General features: G+C 37.3%; 1 long non-coding RNA gene across 1 annotated transcript in view; it reads left to right on the top strand.

Annotated features, from left to right (window-relative positions):
- The first annotated feature begins 837 nt into the window (after window positions 1–837).
- LOC120888475 (uncharacterized) overlaps window positions 838–13,360 on the top strand; it is a 90,736-nt gene continuing 78,213 nt past the window's right edge. Inside the window, exon 1 of the long non-coding RNA XR_013440076.1 lies at window positions 838–929. This is a non-coding gene — a long non-coding RNA (uncharacterized LOC120888475). The remainder of the gene's footprint in view (window positions 930–13,360) is intronic.

Genomic DNA, 13,360 nt, shown 5'->3' with positions numbered 1-13,360 from the left:
GGTCATTTTTAATTCTTCTTTTGAGACATATTTGCTTGGTTCATTTGCCCATGTATTGATTAGGTTATTTGGTTTTTGGATGCTAAAGGTTTTCTTTGAGTCTTTTTAAAAACTCTGGATATTAATCCTCTATCACAAAAGTAGCTAGCAAAGATTTTATCCTATTCTGTAGGTTCTCTTTATGTATTTGTTTCCTTTGCTGTGAAGAAATTTTTTTCTTTAAAATTGATTCTATCCCATTTATTAACCTTGCTTTTGTTTCCTGTGGTTTAGGAGGCTTTTTGAAGAAGTTGTTGCCAGTGCCTAAATTTGGGGACATTGACTTTTTTTTTTTCCTGGCAATTGCAAAGTTTCTGGTTTAATTTCTAGGTTTCTGGAACACTTTTGAGTTGCTTTTGTGCAGGGTGAGATAGGGATCTAGTTTTTTTCTTGTATAAGTAGATATCCAGTATTCTTACCACCCTTTGTCTAAAAGATTTTTTTTTCCTCAAAAGTATGTTTTTGGTACATTTGTCAAAGATTAGATGACACTGTGTGGGTGTATCTCTTTATCTCCTCTTCTGTTCCATTCTGTGTGTCTGTTTTTATGCAGCTTTAACTGTTTCTGCTAGGGAGTGCCAGGGCTTTCTCTTGTGCAGGCTCTGTTCACTGTTTCTGAGCGAATTTTCTGCTGGGATTGAGAACTTGTTGGATAGCAGCTGTCTGTTTTTTCTTAAACTGGGTGGGAGAATTTCCTTTGGCTCCTTGGAGAGGAGTTTCCACAACATACTTGCCTTCTACTGCTTGTATTGATTCTCTTTCTATTCTAGGAAGTGAGATTTTTGGTTTTCACCAGGTTGCTAGCTCACTGAGTGACCTCCCTGAGTTTTCCCACAATCTTCCTACCTCTCAGTTTGCCATGGCGGAGAAGCTGTTGGAGTTCACTCTTGGTGAGCTGCTGAGGTCTTGTGGATTCCTCTGATCTGCTTTCTCTCCATTTCTCCAAAAGTCAGTTCTTAAAATCTAAACAGTAAACACTCTGTATTTAAAAGTAGTTTTATATAATGAATCATACTTTGAGTTTTGAATGGTTAAATATTGAAAGATTATAGATAAAATTTTAGCTATTAAATAAGGATTATCAAAGAAAATGACCATCATTAGAAAAATACTAAAATCACACATAATTGTGTGTGAAAGAATTTATCTCCAAACTCTATCAAATCAAAGAAGAATTTAATTTTGGTGATGGCAATGTTGACACAGATGACTGTTAACTAGCCTGGCACATATTTATACTAATGAAGACAAGTTTAGTCCAGTAAATGTTTTGCTTACTTGACATTCTCAAATAGAGCATGCTGAAGTTATTTTTTATCTTGGCTTTGATTAAAATGGTTCCTTCCAGTTTTCAGGAGGAGAAACATTTGCCAGGAAAATGATTCCATTGTCCAACTTTTAATGAGTTACTATGACTAGTGAGCCAATTTTTCTTTTGTCTGGGTAACATTTGATCCGTAACATTTTTTTTTTTTGGTACTGGGAATTTAACCTAGGGGCACTTAACCACTGAGCCACATTCCCAGTTCTTTTTATTTTTTATTTTGAGATAGGGTCTCACTAAGTGGCTTAGGGCTTTCCAGACCTAGTAAATTGACCTCATGTTATAGATTAGTTAGAATAAGAATAGATTCAAAGCAAGCTTTGTAATTGTTTTGAGCAATCTATCATTACATTATTAATTATCATTCCTTATTTTCTTTAATGGTATTATCCACTGGTGGACTTTGGGTAAATGAAAAAGTTTCTGTGGTAAAGTCTAGCACGATTAGTAATTGGATAGAAAAATGTTTCAAAGTCATGAATGGGGTTGATACATGGCAATCATTTTATGGGTAATGGAAAAAATACAGGTAGTAGAAAATGGAACTAGGTGGATTTGCATGAATAATATTTAAAGAGATAGGAGACTCCAGAGTCCTAGAGAGCCACTGACCCCGTTGGTCACTCTCCACTGTCTATTTGTCAGTAATTGACTAACATTTACTTTGGCCAGAATGGTGCCTCCCCATACCTCTGTTTTGGATCTTATCCCCTGCTTGCTCTAGGGGTGTTGTTTTATAGATTATCATTTCTGTCTTCTTCGGTTTAAATATCTGAAATTTCCACTTTCTTTATTGTAAGTCATAAGCATTCTTGAAGTGCTCCCCTCCAAAACCCAAAACTCCTTGTCATCAAATTCTATTCTGTTTCTTTTGTCCTTCTTACATGCATTTTAGTGATATCTTTCCTTCTTTTAGTTTTTCCTTTAAGGTTCACAGACACCAGGTCTTCTTTATCCATGACTTATGTATCTGTGGATTCAACCAGTTACTGATAGAAAATATTTGAAATAGTATACTGAAAATTTATACTGAACAAGTACACGTTTTGTACTTGGCACTCTTCCCTAAACAACACAGTATGACAAGTATTTATGTAGCATACACATCAAGTTAGGTATCATATTTAATCTAGAAATAATTCAACAGGATGATGAGGATAACAGGAAGCATATAATTTCTCACTATTAAATATAATTTTAGTTGTAAGTTTTTTGTTTTGTTTGGTTTGGTTCATGTTCTGCATCCATTGAGCGATTTTCTAGTCCACTGAGAGTTGTTCCCCCCATGAACTGGGATTTAATTTTTTCAAATTCTTTTTTCATAATGGATAAAAATCATTGATTGCTTTCCTTTAACTTGTGGATGTGATAAATGACATTAATAGCTTTTTAAATGTTGAACCAGCCTTGCATACTTGGAATAAAACCTACTTGGTTGAAATGCGTAATTCTTTTTATATAGTGTGGGATTCTATTTACTAATATTTTGTTGAGGCTTTTTGAATCTATGTTAATAATAGATTCTGCTATTTTCCTTTATTACAAAATATTTCTGCTACAATATTGAAATTTTTTAAATTTAATTTATTTGGCAATTAAAAACTATGCATGATGTGCAGTATGATGTTTTGAAATATGTCTACATCTTGAAATGGCTAAATCAAGTAAATTAGCATAGGTATTACCTCCCTCACATACTTATATTTTTGTGGTAGTGATAATCGTTGTAGCTATCAGGATCGAATCCTCCTTACCCTGGTATTGAAGATTAGACACCTGTGCAATGCTGAGGCAAGCACAGAAAACAATTTTTATTTAAAAGATAGAACAGAGAGACAGACTTCTCCAGAGAGAAGCCAAGCCCCAGAGCTGGTGTGCTCCTGAGAATGGGATATCTTGTCTTTTTATAGACCCCACCCTTTCCTTCCTTCCTGTGTGACCAAAAGGCAGGAAAAGTGTAGCCCCAGTGGGTAATTGCTTGTGCCAGATGTGTTAACAACCTGTTGAGCAGGGAAGAGCTATCCAGAGGTTAGCTGTTGGCAACTTATTTCCTTTTCTTTGATAATAAGCTACCTGTCCTTTGCCCTGTCTCAGTAAGAAGGCCTAAAATCTACTCTTCTAACAATTTTCAAGTACCTAGTATGCTGCTATTAACTGTGGTGAACATGTGAAGGGTAAGGAAAACAACAACCCTCAGGGGAAAAGGGGACCAACAACCCCAGGGAGAAAGGAGGACAGGGGGTCCCTGGGAGAGAAGAAAAACAAGGGGCTCTTCCCCATCTACAACTCTTTTCCTGACAGCCCAACCATCATCTTCTGCTATAATCAAGTCTCTAACGATTAAGTCACACTAAATGTTCTCCTCTGATCCAATCTCACTTAAACCCTCTAAAAATCAGACCCATTTTGTTAATAATTGTCATTTTCTCTCTGTCATTCCACCGCTTCATAAAGAAAGCTTGCTGATCCTTTGAGGTCTGTGCCCCATTTTGGTTATTTTTGCTTCTACCATGTTGTACTCTAGATCTCTTAAATTTATTTTTCCTGTATAACTGGAATTTTGTATTCTTTGAACATTTCCCCAATTCCCTCCACCCCCAGACCCTGGCAACCACCATTCTGCTTTCTGTTTCTGTATGCTTGATTGCTTCAGATACCTCTTGAAAAGTGGAATCCTGAAGTATTTGTCCCTTCTGCTGTCCTGTTTCACTTGGCCTAATGTCTGGAAGCACATTGATGAGGATGCACATGTTGAATTTTTTCACCCTTTTTAAGGTTGAATTTCATTGTGTATATGCCACATTTCCCTTATCTGTTCATCTGTAGATGGACATTCAGGCTGCCTCCACGTTGTAGCTTGTGAATAATGCTGCCATAGACATGCGTGTGCAAATAGCTCTTCTAGATCCTGATTTCAAATCTTTTGGGTAAGGACGAGAAGTAGGATTGTTGATCATTTTGCCATTCTATTTCAAAAAAAAATTTGTGGAGAAATCCCCATAGTATTTTCCATAGTGGTGGCATTATTTTATATTTCTATCAAAAATGTACAAGCATTCTCAGTTCTCCACATCCTGGCTAATAGTGCCCTATTATTTTATAGAAAGACTTCCTTCCAGATGTGAAATGATATCCTAGTGTAAAATTGATTAGCAGTTCTCTGGTGATTAGTGACATTGGGCACATTTTCTTATTTCCATTGGCCATTTGTATGGTTTTTTGTGTGTGTGTGAAAATGTATGGTCAAGCTCTTTGTTGATTTTTATTTTTTTGATATTGAGTCATAGGTCTCTCACTTTTAAAGGATAATTTCTGTAGGCAGAGATTCATTGTGGGTATTTTTCTCCATGTTTAATATTTCATTCTGATCTCTTTTAGCTTGCATGATGTCGGGCATAATACCTACAGTCATTTCTATATAGGTCAAGTGTTTTTCCCCTCTGATTTCTTTCAAGATCTTTTCTACTTGTCTGATGTTCTGCAGCTTAAATACTATATACAAGATATAAATTCTTTGGTATTTATCCTGGTTGGTGTTTTCTGAGTTTCCCGATCTGAGGTTTAGTGTTGGTCATTAATTCTCAGCTGTCATTATTTTAAACATTTTCCCTCCTCCTTTTTCTCTTGGTATTCCCATTACATATATGCTATGCCATTGCCATCTAGAATTATTTCACAGTTCTTGGATTTTCACTTCCTCTTTTTAAATTTCTTTTTCTTCTGACTTTTAAGTCTTAGACATTGCTATTAACATTTCTTTGAATGCACTGATCCTTTCCCTAGCCATGTCCAATTTATTGCAGTCTCTTACAGTCATTCTTTATTTGTGCTATGCTGTTTTTTTTTTTATTTCTAAATAACCTCTTGACTTTTCTTGGAATTCCTTGGATTATCAGAGGTTCCACCTCTCTGCTTACATTATCCATCTGTTGTTGCTTTTCCCCCCATTAGAACCATATTCTTATTTATCACAGTTGTTTTAAATTTTTGGCTTGATAATTCCTATATCTTGGCAATAGCTGATTGTAGGTCTGATTCTTGCTCTGTCTCTCCGAACTGTGGGTTTTTTTTTCCCTTTTATTATGTCTTGCAATTTTTTGTGAAAACTGGGCATGGTGTATTGGGTATAAGGAGTTAGGGTAAATTGGCCTATAATGTTTTGTGTTTATCTGCCTAGAAGTTAGGCTATGTTTATGGTTTGCCATGGCTGTATGTGTTAAAAGCTAAAATTTGTTCAGATGTCCCTGCTTCAATACTCCTATTGTCTTTGAGTTTCTGTAAAAAAATTCTTTAATAAGACCTGAGGTGCGTTTCTTTCAGTTATAATGACCTGTTATTATACGTGACCTTTGCTGATAAGGTGGTGGGGGCATGGTGGGAGGGAAAATATTCTGTGTTCCTGGGATTTGGTTTCTGTCTTTTTGTGAGCCTGGGCCCCTGGGCTATGACGTTCCAAGTGCATCTCATCTTTTCCCCCTTCTTTTTATGACACAGGAAGGGTTAGAGAGGGCTAGAGTCTGTGTATCTTCTCTCACTGGTTAGGCTCTGATAAAACCCCAGCTTGATAGTCTCTCCTAAAGAGTTTCCCTTAAGGGCAGGGCTTCTAATGAAAAATACAATGCTGTGGGCATCTTCCAAGATGGTTTTACTTCCTCTTCTCATGCTGGGAAAGAATTCTTTTCTCTTTGAGAACTGGTAGAACTCCTGAAGTAAAATTCAAGAAAGTATGAGCCCTCCCTCCCAAGGCCTGGTCACCCCCAGAGTTCTTAATTCTCAAATTGGTCCAGGTTGAGCCTCTAGCAATTTGTCAATTGCAATTGAAGTGTTCTTATCCCTGTACTTGTTCCTATGGCTATTTCTGCTCTTAATTTTCTATTTGGTGAGCTCTGATTCTTGGTATCTTTTATATGTCTTAAAATTGGGGGGAGAAGCATTTTGTCCTATGACCTCAATCTGTGGTAGATCTAAGAATACTTGTCCATTTCAGTTTGTTCTATTTGGTTTTTTTTTTCTTGTCAGGAGTTATGAGTTCCCAGCTGCTTATATGTGGGCAAGCTCTTTTCTTCTTCTAAATATGTAAACTTATTGATGAAGTATTCTGTACTCCATCTGTCCTCTTTATTTCCTAATTTTCAACTCCCAGATATTCAGACTTTAGCCTCACATACCAATGTTATGGCTCTTAGCTCCTAAGTGCAATTTACACCCATCTCTATGGCTGCTCCATTGAGCAAGCTTCCATTGTCTTGAACCCACTCTATTAAAATGTCTTTAGGATTCAGAGAAAGATGCAGAAGGGAACTAGGTAGCAGTACAGATTTTCTCACATCACAGAAATAAGGCAATGAAGAAAAAGCAGAATTGAGAGGTGGGTGGTGGAATAAACGCTCTAATACTTGATGTTACGTAGTCTGAGAACAGGAGAGACTGAGGATAGTGTACCAGAGTAGAAAACAAATACAGAGTTCCCTAACCCCAACCCCAAATGATGGATGGGAAGGGAGAGAGGCATCAGAGAGTGTGGCAGAGCAGACATTCTCTCAAGCTCACTTATTTAAACACAGTTGGACATAGAGACAAAACCTAAGGCGCAGCAACAACAAAAAGTTTCCTAAAGCAGTGCATATACCTTAAAGCCAAATTGTGGAAAGAAATCTGAACCAGGCATCCACAGTCATCTTGTAGAGCCAGCAGGGAACCTGCTACCCTCTTAAATCAGCAGGGTGTCTTCCCATGCCCAGAGAGCTGCAAATTATACCAGAGAGAAGTCCTGTGCAGTGGGACCTCTTAAAAATCCGGCCAGAAAGAACTTCTAGAAGTACCGCTACTAGCCCTAAATTGCTGACACTGCTGTTCCCCTTCCTCTTCACCACAAACAAGGGGGTTGAAGTGGTCTAGAGGGGACCTCTCCCAGGAAGGTGCGCATCTAGCCCTGCTAACGCTTTGCGTCTCAGGCAAGGACATCTGGTTGCTTGCTCCACATAGTCAGAGTCAATAAATCAGCAGCTTTGGCCCTCAAAAAAGGAAGGTAGATTCACCAGGCCCCCAATCATTGACTCTGTGGGGAGGCACCACAGGACAACAAGGGACAGTTTCTGGGATTCCCCTTACGGGCTACCAAATGCCGCAGGATTGCAGAATTTATCAGAGGGAAGCTGCCTGAATAGCCAGTGACATAAGACTCAGCAGGAAATTGTCTCTAGTTATACAACAGATAGTTATACCTTAATAGGTGCACAGCCTGAACCAAGATGACAGGGCACTTTTGTGTCCTTACCCTTCCACTATGCTCATGGAGGGACAGCTCTGGCTAAAGCTTCTGGCCCAGCTGTGGCAGTAGTCATGCCACTGGGTGTTTTTTCTGTGTTTTATTTATTATATCTAACCTACTGTGTCCCCAGTCTGCTTTGAATGTCCAGTTTTAGTTTCCAGTAAGCCACTGCCCCTTTGTTTGTTCACTCACCTTGCTGAGAAGCAGCCTGTCGGCTTTCTTGATTTCACACCACAGAGCACCCAGGAACTTGACCTCCTCTATTCTACAGCCTTGGCCTCCCAACTCCAGGAAAGTTTGTTTTGGCTCATGGTTTCAGTCCGTGGTTTTTTGGCCCTGTGGAAATGCAACATTATTATGGCGGGGAGTACATTATAGAGTAAAGCTGGTCACCACTTAGCACTGGAAGCAAAGAGGAAGGGACTGGTATCCTCATATCGCCTTCAAAGGCACTCCCCCAGTGACCTAACTGCCTCCCACTAGGCCCCACCTCTTAAAGGTTTCACATCCTCCCAGTAACACCATGGGCTGGGGACCGAGCTTTTAACACATGGACCTTTAGGGGATATTTATACAAAACACAGAAACAACAGGATTGGTTGTTGTTGTTGTTTCAGTTTATTTGTCTTAAATTTGGGTGTTTTTTAGCTGGTAATTCTGGCCCAGAGTCTCTTACAACATTGCAGTCAAACTGTAGACTGGTGCTATGGTCATCTGAGGTCTGAAGATCCTCCACACTGAGGCTGGAGCCTTTGGCTTCTGGAAACCGTTCACAAGAGGACTCAGTTACTCACCATGTGAACTTCTGCATAGGTGCCTTCTCCTTGAGTCAGTAGTGGAGAGGGGGTATGTGTGCAGAAACCAGGGAAATAATATACCATGGCTTCTGCTGTATTCTGATGTTCACACAAACTTACAGTGTGTATATATGTGTGTATAAATGTGTGTGTGACTATATGAGGCAGGAGTCATTTGGAGCCAGCACAGAAGCTGATTGCTACACAGTGTATGCTACCATGGTCTTTTTTTTTCTGGCATACTGCTCTGAACCACATGAGGCAGAGGCTTCTCCACCAGAGTCATTCATCTATCAGTCACTGAATGATGGTCATGTCATGTGAACAAGAAATAAAATAATCTTTGTTTTAAGGCACTGATATTTTGAGGTGATATTCATGTCATATAATCCAGCCTGTTGTGACATTGTTCATGCTGGACAGTTGCTTACTCATGTTGCTTACTCCCATACTTCTTCATTCTTTAGTATAAAACTGATCATTTTTAGCTGAGCTTATTGCACTTTGGTTGATTCATGTGTAGAAATTCTGGCCAAAAGGATTTGAACTTAAAAGTGTTCAATAAGTTTCCTAAAATTTTTTTAAAGGATAGATGACCCCTTTCATTTTCCCATTTTCTGTATTTCTTCCTTTTTCTTGGGACACACCATATGCTTATGATGGTTAAAACTCTAGCAGTGATCTTGGTGCGTAAGGATAAGAGCCATACCTTTGCTATGCTTGACTAGTTAGCAGAAGGGATCTGGAGCCCCTCAAGACTTAACAAAGCCAGAAATCAAATTGTTTACCTATGGACTTTTATTTATATAAAAGAAATACACCTGTATTGTGCTTTAAGCTACTATTATTTTGTGTATTTACACTATATTGACTTCCCTCTGTACTTGGAATAAAATATACATCCTTTATTATGGCAAATAAAGCTCCAGTGATCTGGCCTCCACCCAAATCTCTAGCCTTTCCTCTTTCTTGCTTCCTCTGTGCCTTGCCATCCACACTGACCTCTGCTTTTATGAATGCTCACATCACTACTGTCAGTTAACCATGCTCTAGTTCAACTGTTTGGAACTCAGGTTTCATATTATGACGATTGTTCAAATCCTACTTTATGCCCCCAGTTTCTAAAAGTTTTCTAAAAGGAGAAGAGAAGATTTGACTTTAGTTCCTATCATTAATATTATCAGTACAAAAGTATTTTATTCATATTCAAATCATATGTCTATATTCTGAGATTTGTATTATTGTGGCTAAGATATGGATTAGTGGCTGTGTTAAGTTTTTGTTGCTGTGACAAATACCTGAGGAAAACAACTCAGAGAAGGAGAGATTTATTTTGGCTTATGGTTTCAGAGGTTTCAGAACATGGCTGGCCAACTCCATTGTTTTGGGCCTGAGATTAGGTGGAACATTATGATGGAAGGTTGTAGCAGAAGCTCATGGCGGGCAAGAAGCAGAGAGAGGGGAGAGGAAAAAGGTTGGGCATAAGAAATACCCTTCCAGGGCACACATCCAGTGACCTACTTTCTCCAATTAGATTCTCACTTCCTGTAGTTTCTGTAATCTCCTAATAGCCCACTCAAAATATTAATCCATTAATAATGGATTAATCTACTGATGAAGTTAGAGCCCCACTTCTGGATATTATTGCATGGGGGACCAAGTCATCAACACATTTGTCTTTGGGGGACAATTCATACCCAAACCATAACAGTGTCAAAAGACAAATGCATATAACTTTTATAAAATCCCAGTTATTCTCAGCTAAGAATACAGAATTGAATAACAGTGAAATGACTACATTCTGCAGGAACAAACAGTCAACTCTTTGGGTTTGAGTCGGTGACAGTTTTCATGTTGGTAGCATCCTGCTCCAGTTGAGAAAGAAGGCCAATCCTACACTGCTACTGCTTGACTTTACTATGCAGAATTAATCTAAATTACATGGTTGTGTGCCTTTCTTTCCTTCCTGCAATCTAGATAAAACAGTAACAAATTTTAACTTTATGAAACTATATGTCAGGGAATTGATTAGACTGAAAACATTTCCAAGAAGTGATTACAGCATTTTTCAACACATACTTATTTTAAAAGGTTGGCTATGTAGTGGGGTGTGGTTATTTAGTACTTATTGGCAACATGCATCACTATTACTTCCTTACCAAAGTCATTGCATGACATGAAGCAAAAACATAAGTTTTTCTGGATAAACAACTTACGAAATTAATTACAGATCTAAAAATTTAAATTCTTGGGAAGTCCAAATAGATACTTTTATTTGGCAAACAAGTTTTAGCAGAGATTAGAGAAAAGAAGGATGGCATGTATTTGTTGTGCATTACTATTTTCATTTTTCAGAAAAGGAAGGAGTACATCATTTTACAGAGTATAAAGTGGATGACTTTCAGGTTTCAAAAAGAAGGCAGAAGCATAGAACATTCATATGAATTTATTTAATGGGATTTATTTGTCTTTCAGTTTTTATGATTGCACATGGGGAGAACTCAGCATGGTGCCTTTGAAATAGAAAGAACTCTCTTTGTGGGTGAAAAATTAACTGCATGTATATTAGTCAACAAATGTACCAATGACCATTTTGAATATATGAATGCATTTGTTGATGTGTTTTTTCAATGTTAATGAGGAAGAATTCAGAGGAATTAAGAGAAAACAGGAGTTCTTGTCATCAAGTGAAGCAGTAGACTTGTTTAAAATTTCAAGTTATATACTTCAAATATTCACAAGTGTTATAAAGAGAGTTGCTATTTTTGAAATTTATTGTCTATCATAAGTGTCAATCTCACAAATTCATTTGAATTAAAATTAAATTCATTAATGTCATGGAGACAAAGGAACTAGATTAATGAAATATTCATTTAGATTGGGTTGTTTATGAATAAAGTATTAGAGAAATATATATTTAAAAATCTGGTTTTCTTTCTTTATTAGTAAATTGGAAATTAAAACACCATAGTACAGAATATTGTGAGAATTAAATAAAAGGAAGGGTTTTAAATTGTGAATGCTGTTTTATCAGTTAATCTATTCAACAAATATTTTCATTGATTCATAATGCTGGTAACACTACAATGAAAAAGATTATAAGGTTTTTGATCTTATGAAGTTCATACTTCCATGGTGCAGCCTAGATAATAAATATAGTTTAAGCAAGACAAATAACTTGAAATAATGATGGTTACAATGAAGAATTATCTATAGGTAGATGACAACATGGAGAGTGGCTCTTTTAAGCAGTATGGTAGAGGATGGTCTCTCCAAATTATATTTGAGCTGAGGCTGTGTTCTTCATAAATTTAAGGATCTTAGTTGGAAGTTTAGTGACAAAAAGGGATTTTAGAACTTTAAAGTAATTATTGAAGGGGGAAGATTATGATTACTTATTCTTTTGATTAGGTATAAGAAATTATAAGCTGATTTTACAATTTATTGAAACACAGTGTATAGTAAATACCCAATCATCTGTATCCAATTACTTACTGCATTTATGCTAAATTTAAAAATGAAAATAATCTGCATATCTTTTCATCCTGTTACCCGGACTTTAATTATTATTACATGCTAAATGTTTGTGTCCCCTTAAAATCATGTGTTGAAATCTAATCTGCTATGCGATGGCATTTAGAGGTGGAAATTTAGGAAGGTAATTAGGTCATGAGGGTGGAGCCCTCCTTAATGGGATCAATGTCTATGAAAGAAGAGGCTGTACTGTTAGTTCTCTCTCTTTCCACAATGTGGGGACACTGCAACCTGGTAGAAGGTCCTCACTAGGACCCGACCATATTAATACTCTGCTCTCAGGCTTCCAGCCCCCAGGACTGAGAAAAGTAAATTTGTGTGGTTTTCAAGTCACCCAGTCTATAGTACTTTGCCACAGTAGCCTACACTAAGATGGTTGAATTTCATTGACTCATGCATTAATTTTGTTTAAGTATTTATTTAAAAATCTATCATTTACAGCCAACAAAGGCATATTCATAAATATGAGAGACAAATGTATCTGTTTTAAAAGAAAGCTGGGTTAGAGAACTAGGATTTAGTAAGGATATTTTAAAAATTAAAATTTGGTACTGTCAATGCTGAAAACATGCTGAAATCATCCAGTAATTCCTATTGCTTTGGGACAAAGTGCCACATGTTTAGCATGGTTTATCAGTTATCGCAGAGTTGGGCCTTTGTTCACCCTAACCCTAAACTCCCACATAGAATTACATTCTCACTTGGTATGTTTTGGATACACGACTTCTTTCAGTGCTTGACACTTGCTGGTGATCTGCTGGAGGGCTGGGTCCTTCCCTGACCTTTTCTACTGTCAAATACCCTCCAGAATCTTTTGCTTCCCTTTCAATTCTATCTAATTCTTCAAAGAGTCTCAGTCTACATCACATTCTTAGAAAATTCATCACTGATCTTCTAAACCAGGTTCGGTTTCTCTGAAAATTTCCGTGGTATTCCTTATTTATCCTTTCTGCATTATGTTTAATGATTATAGTTCTGGCTATATTATAAACACAATATGGGGTGAGACTGAGTCAGCTTTGTTCTCTGAGATTCCTCCAGAGGTTAGAACAATGCTTAGCACATAGAAAGGGCTTAGTCTGTCAGAGATTCTACAATAAGAAATATGCTTGCCCTTTATACTTATTTCATTTAATCCTTATTATAATGCCATGAGCTAAATAATATTTGTATTTTGTTGGTAAAGGAACTGAGAGTCTGAAAGCCAAGAATTGGAAGTCATGATTAAAAAAAATCTAGGATGGATTAGAGGTATGTTTGGCTCTGCTTACTAATAGATTAAATAAATTTGGAAAGAAGTTGGAAAAACTGTATTGAAGGAGCCTGTGGTTAAATCAGAGGGTTGAAGACAGTGAAAAAGGTTGGAATGGCATCTGGATGAGCTGGGAAAAGAAG

The sequence above is a fragment of the Ictidomys tridecemlineatus genome, chromosome 6 (assembly GCF_052094955.1).
Source record: "Ictidomys tridecemlineatus isolate mIctTri1 chromosome 6, mIctTri1.hap1, whole genome shotgun sequence".
Lineage (NCBI taxonomy): Eukaryota > Metazoa > Chordata > Mammalia > Rodentia > Sciuridae > Ictidomys > Ictidomys tridecemlineatus.
This window is presented reverse-complemented; position numbering and strand designations above follow the sequence as displayed.